The following is a 7,500-nucleotide window of genomic DNA, read 5'->3' as shown; positions in this document are numbered from 1 at the left end:
TATGTTAAATATTTCATGGTTCCCGATTCCACAAAATTATAAAAAGTATACGGCTGTGTAGCGGGGATCAAAACGAGTAATTTCATGTATAAAGTTTAATTAATCTCGCAATAGTTTGCCGGGAAACATCGATTATTCCGATCTAGAAAGAGACAGAGATAGTCGATTCGCGTTATGTTAAATATTTCAAGGTTCCCGATTCCACAAAATTATAAAAAGTATACGGCTGTGTAGCGGGGATCAAAACGAGTAATTTCATGTATAAAGTTTAATTAAACTCCCAATAGTTTGCCGGGAAACATCGATTCTTCCGATCTAGAAAGAGACAGAGACAGACGATCCGCGTTATGTTAAATATTTCAAGGTTCCCGATTCCACAAAATTATAAAAAGTATACGGCTGTGTAGCGGGGATCAAAACGAGTAATTTCATGTATAAAGTTTAATTAATCTCCCAATAGTTTGCCGGGAAACATCGATTATTCCGATCTAGAAAGAGACAGAGACAGACGATCCGCGTTATGTTAAATATTTCAAGGTTCCCGATTCCACAAAATTATAAAAAGTATACGGCTGTGTAGCGGGGATCAAAACGAGTAATTTCATGTATAAAGTTTAATTAAACTCCCAATAGTTTGCCGGGAAACATCGATTCTTCCGATCTAGAAAGAGACAGAGACAGACGATCCGCGTTATGTTAAATATTTCAAGGTTCCCGATTCCACAAAATTATAAAAAGTATACGGCTGTGTAGCGGGGATCAAAACGAGTAATTTCATGTATAAAGTTTAATTAATCTCCCAATAGTTTGCCGGGAAACATCGATTCTTCCGATCTAGAAAGAGACAGAGACAGACGATCCGCGTTATGTTAAATATTTCAAGGTTCCCGATTCCACAAAATTATAAAAAGTATACGGCTGTGTAGCGGGGATCAAAACGAGTAATTTCATGTATAAAGTTTAATTAAACTCCCAATAGTTTGCCGGGAAACATCGATTCTTCCGATTTAGAAAGAGACAGAGACAGACGATCCGCGTTATGTTAAATATTTCATGGTTCCCGATTCCACAAAATTATAAAAAGTATACGGCTGTGTAGCGGGGATCAAAACGAGTAATTTCATGTATAAAGTTTAATTAAACTCCCAATAGTTTGCCGGGAAACATCGATTCTTCCGATCTAGAAAGAGACAGAGACAGACGATCCGCGTTATGTTAAATATTTCAAGGTTCCCGATTCCACAAAATTATAAAAAGTATACGGCTGTGTAGCGGGGATCAAAACGAGTAATTTCATGTATAAAGTTTAATTAATCTCCCAATAGTTTGCCGGGAAACATCGATTCTTCCGATCTAGAAAGAGACAGAGACAGACGATCCGCGTTATGTTAAATATTTCAAGGTTCCCGATTCCACAAAATTATAAAAAGTATACGGCTGTGTAGCGGGGATCAAAACGAGTAATTTCATGTATAAAGTTTAATTAAACTCCCAATAGTTTGCCGGGAAACATCGATTCTTCCGATCTAGAAAGAGACAGAGACAGACGATCCGCGTTATGTTAAATATTTCAAGGTTCCCGATTCCACAAAATTATAAAAAGTATACGGCTGTGTAGCGGGGATCAAAACGAGTAATTTCATGTATAAAGTTTAATTAATCTCCCAATAGTTTGCCGGGAAACATCGATTCTTCCGATCTAGAAAGAGACAGAGACAGACGATCCGCGTTATGTTAAATATTTCAAGGTTCCCGATTCCACAAAATTATAAAAAGTATACGGCTGTGTAGCGGGGATCAAAACGAGTAATTTCATGTATAAAGTTTAATTAATCTCCCAATAGTTTGCCGGGAAACATCGATTATTCCGATCTAGAAAGAGACAGAGACAGACGATCCGCGTTATGTTAAATATTTCAAGGTTCCCGATTCCACAAAATTATAAAAAGTATACGGCTGTGTAGCGGGGATCAAAACGAGTAATTTCATGTATAAAGTTTAATTAAACTCCCAATAGTTTGTCGGGAAACATCGATAGTTCGATCGCGCGAGAGAGACAGAGAAACGAACAGTCTCTTTTTCGATTTACGGCTAAAATAAATTTTTCTAATTTTATTCAATAACATATTCTTGCTTAAATAACTTTTTTACATAGGGATTAAGCATTTAGAACGATACATTGTTTAAAATAAGGGCACTTTACTCTTGACATTTTACGGTTTTTTCAATTTTCTGAAAAATCCTATCATTAGATTTTTTTAAGAATACGATATTCTTGCTTAACTAACGTTTCTACATAGGGATTAAGCATTTAGAACGAAATCTAATGTCAGAAAATGGCACTTTACTCTTGACATTTTTCGGTTTTTTCAATTTTCTGGGAAATCCTATCATTAGATTTTTTTAAAAATACGATATTCTTGCTTAACTAACGTTTCTACATAGGGATTAAGCATTTAGAACGAAATCTAATGTCAGAAAATGGCACTTTACTCTTGACATTTTTCGGTTTTTTCAATTTTCTGGGAAATCCTATCATTAGATTTTTTTAAAAATACGATATTCTTGCTTAACTAACGTTTTTACATAGGGATTAAGCATTTAGAACGAAATCTAATGTAGGAAAATGGTACTTTACTCTTGATCGGTACGTTGGGACTTTGAAAATATTCGGGCGTACGCGGCGCGCTCGGCGCTTCGAACAGCTCCGGTGTCCCCATTATTTTCGATTTACGGCTAAAATAAATTTTTCTAATTTTTTTCAATAACATATTCCTGCTAAAATAACTTTTTTACATAGGGATTAAGCATTTAGAACGATACATTGTTTAAAATAAGGGCACTTTACTCTTGACATTTTACGGTTTTTTCAATTTTCTGAAAAATCCTATCATTAGATTTTTTTAAAAATACGATATTCTTGCTTAACTAACGTTTCTACATAGGGATTAAGCATTTAGAACGAAATCTAATGTCAGAAAATGGCACTTTACTCTTGACATTTTACGGTTTTTTCAATTTTCTGGGAAATCCTATCATTAGATTTTTTTAAAAATACGATATTCTTGCTTAACTAACGTTTCTACATAGGGATTAAGCATTTAGAACGAAATCTGATGTCAGAAAATGGCACTTTACTCTTGACATTTTTCGGTTTTTTCAATTTTCTGGGAAATCCTATCATTAGATTTTTTTAAAAATACGATATTCTTGCTTAACTAACGTTTTTACATAGGGATTAAGCATTTAGAACGAAATCTAATGTAGGAAAATGGTACTTTACTCTTGATCGGTACGTTGGGACTTTGAAAATATTCGGGCGTACGCGGCGCGCTCGGCGCTTCGAACAGCTCCGGTGTCCCCATTATTTTCGATTTACGGCTAAAATAAATTTTTCTAATTTTTTTCAATAACATATTCCTGCTAAAATAACTTTTTTACATAGGGATTAAGCATTTAGAACGATACATTGTTTAAAATAAGGGCACTTTACTCTTGACATTTTACGGTTTTTTCAATTTTCTGAAAAATCCTATCATTAGATTTTTTTAAAAATACGATATTCTTGCTTAACTAACGTTTCTACATAGGGATTAAGCATTTAGAACGAAATCTAATGTCAGAAAATGGCACTTTACTCTTGACATTTTACGGTTTTTTCAATTTTCTGGGAAATCCTATCATTAGATTTTTTTAAAAATACGATATTCTTGCTTAACGAACGTTTTTACATAGGGATTAAGCATTTAGAACGAAATCTAATGTAGGAAAATGGTACTTTACTCTTGATCGGTACGTTGGGACTTAGAAAATATTCGGCCGTACGCGGCGCGTCTCGGCGCTTCGAACAGCTCCGGTGTCCCCATTATTTTCGATTTACGGCTAAAATAAATTTTTCTAATTTTTTTCAATTACATATTCTTGCTTAGATAACTTTTTTACATAGGGATTAAGCATTTAGAACGACATATTGTTTAAAATAATGGTACTTTACTCTTGTGATTTTACGGTTTTTTCAATTTTCTGAAAAATCCTATCATTAGATTTTTTTAAAAATACGATATTCTTGCTTAACTAACGTTTCTACATAGGGATTAAGCATTTAGAACGAAATCTAATGTCAGAAAATGGCACTTTACTCTTGACATTTTTCGGTTTTTTCAATTTTCTGGGAAATCCTATCATTAGATTTTTTTAAAAATACGATATTCTTGCTTAACTAACGTTTTTACATAGGGATTAAGCATTTAGAACGAAATCTAATGTAGGAAAATGGTACTTTACTCTTGATCGGTACGTTGGGACTTTGAAAATATTCGGGCGTTCCAATCGCTCGTCTGTTGCATCATGGCGCGTCTCGGCGCAATCGACCGATTCGCTCGATCCATTATTTTCGATTTACGGCTAAAATAAATTTTTCTCATTTTATTCAATAACATATTCTTGCTTAAATAACTTTTTTACATAGGGATTAAGCATTTAGAACGATACATTGTTTAAAATAAGGGCACTTTACTCTTGACATTTTACGGTTTTTTCAATTTTCTGAAAAATCCTATCATTAGATTTTTTTAAGAATACGATATTCTTGCTTAACTAACGTTTCTACATAGGGATTAAGCATTTAGAACGAAATCTAATGTCAGAAAATGGCACTTTACTCTTGACATTTTTCGGTTTTTTCAATTTTCTGGAAAATCCTATCATTAGATTTTTTTAAAAATACGATATTCTTGCTTAACTAACGTTTTTACATAGGGATTAAGTATTTAGAACGAAATCTAATGTAGGAAAATGGTACTTTACTCTTGATCGGTACGTTGGGACTTTGAAAATATTCGGGCGTACGCGGCGCGCTCGGCGCTTCGAACAGCTCCGGTGTCCCCATTATTTTCGATTTACGGCTAAAATAAATTTTTCTAATTTTTTTCAATAACATATTCCTGCTAAAATAACTTTTTTACATAGGGATTAAGCATTTAGAACGATACATTGTTTAAAATAAGGGCACTTTACTCTTGACATTTTACGGTTTTTTCAATTTTCTGAAAAATCCTATCATTAGATTTTTTTAAAAATACGATATTCTTGCTTAACTAACGTTTCTACATAGGGATTAAGCATTTAGAACGAAATCTAATGTCAGAAAATGGCACTTTACTCTTGACATTTTTCGGTTTTTTCAATTTTCTGGAAAATCCTATCATTAGATTTTTTTAAAAATACGATATTCTTGCTTAACTAACGTTTTTACATAGGGATTAAGTATTTAGAACGAAATCTAATGTAGGAAAATGGTACTTTACTCTTGATCGGTACGTTGGGACTTTGAAAATATTCGGGCGTTCCAATCGCTCGTCTGTTGCATCATAGCGCGTCTCGGCGCAATCGACCGATTCGCTCGATCCATTATTTTCGATTTACGGCTAAAATAAATTTTTCTCATTTTATTCAATAACATATTCCTGCTAAAATAACTTTTTTACATAGGGATTAAGCATTTAGAACGATACATTGTTTAAAATAAGGGCACTTTACTCTTGACATTTTACGGTTTTTTCAATTTTCTGAAAAATCCTATCATTAGATTTTTTTAAAAATACGATATTCTTGCTTAACTAACGTTTCTACATAGGGATTAAGCATTTAGAACGAAATCTAATGTCAGAAAATGGCACTTTACTCTTGACATTTTTCGGTTTTTTCAATTTTCTGGGAAATCCTATCATTAGATTTTTTTAAAAATACGATATTCTTGCTTAACTAACGTTTTTACATAGGGATTAAGCATTTAGAACGAAATCTAATGTAGGAAAATGGTACTTTACTCTTGATCGGTACGTTGGGACTTTGAAAATATTCGGGCGTTCCAATCGCTCGTCTGTTGCATCATGGCGCGTCTCGGCGCAATCGACCGATTCGCTCGATCCATTATTTTCGATTTACGGCTAAAATAAATTTTTCTCATTTTATTCAATAACATATTCCTGCTAAAATAACTTTTTTACATAGGGATTAAGCATTTAGAACGATACATTGTTTAAAATAAGGGCACTTTACTCTTGACATTTTACGGTTTTTTCAATTTTCTGAAAAATCCTATCATTAGATTTTTTTAAAAATACGATATTCTTGCTTAACTAACGTTTCTACATAGGGATTAAGCATTTAGAACGAAATCTAATGTCAGAAAATGGCACTTTACTCTTGACATTTTTCGGTTTTTTCAATTTTCTGGAAAATCCTATCATTAGATTTTTTTAAAAATACGATATTCTTGCTTAACTAACGTTTTTACATAGGGATTAAGTATTTAGAACGAAATCTAATGTAGGAAAATGGTACTTTACTCTTGATCGGTACGTTGGGACTTTGAAAATATTCGGGCGTACGCGGCGCGCTCGGCGCTTCGAACAGCTCCGGTGTCCCCATTATTTTCGATTTACGGCTAAAATAAATTTTTCTAATTTTTTTCAATAACATATTCCTGCTAAAATAACTTTTTTACATAGGGATTAAGCATTTAGAACGATACATTGTTTAAAATAAGGGCACTTTACTCTTGACATTTTACGGTTTTTTCAATTTTCTGAAAAATCCTATCATTAGATTTTTTTAAAAATACGATATTCTTGCTTAACTAACGTTTCTACATAGGGATTAAGCATTTAGAACGAAATCTGATGTCAGAAAATGGCACTTTACTCTTGACATTTTTCGGTTTTTTCAATTTTCTGGGAAATCCTATCATTAGATTTTTTTAAAAATACGATATTCTTGCTTAACTAACGTTTTTACATAGGGATTAAGCATTTAGAACGAAATCTAATGTAGGAAAATGGTACTTTACTCTTGATCGGTACGTTGGGACTTTGAAAATATTCGGGCGTACGCGGCGCGCTCGGCGCTTCGAACAGCTCCGGTGTCCCCATTATTTTCGATTTACGGCTAAAATAAATTTTTCTAATTTTTTTCAATAACATATTCCTGCTAAAATAACTTTTTTACATAGGGATTAAGCATTTAGAACGATACATTGTTTAAAATAAGGGCACTTTACTCTTGACATTTTACGGTTTTTTCAATTTTCTGAAAAATCCTATCATTAGATTTTTTTAAAAATACGATATTCTTGCTTAACTAACGTTTCTACATAGGGATTAAGCATTTAGAACGAAATCTAATGTCAGAAAATGGCACTTTACTCTTGACATTTTACGGTTTTTTCAATTTTCTGGGAAATCCTATCATTAGATTTTTTTAAAAATACGATATTCTTGCTTAACTAACGTTTTTACATAGGGATTAAGCATTTAGAACGAAATCTAATGTAGGAAAATGGTACTTTACTCTTGATCGGTACGTTGGGACTTAGAAAATATTCGGCCGTACGCGGCGCGTCTCGGCGCTTCGAACAGCTCCGGTGTCCCCATTATTTTCGATTTACGGCTAAAATAAATTTTTCTAATTTTTTTCAATTACATATTCTTGCTTAGATAA

The sequence above is a fragment of the Megalopta genalis genome, unplaced genomic scaffold (genome assembly GCF_051020955.1).
Source record: "Megalopta genalis isolate 19385.01 unplaced genomic scaffold, iyMegGena1_principal scaffold0047, whole genome shotgun sequence".
Lineage (NCBI taxonomy): Eukaryota > Metazoa > Arthropoda > Insecta > Hymenoptera > Halictidae > Megalopta > Megalopta genalis.
Note: the sequence above shows the minus strand (reverse complement) of the source record.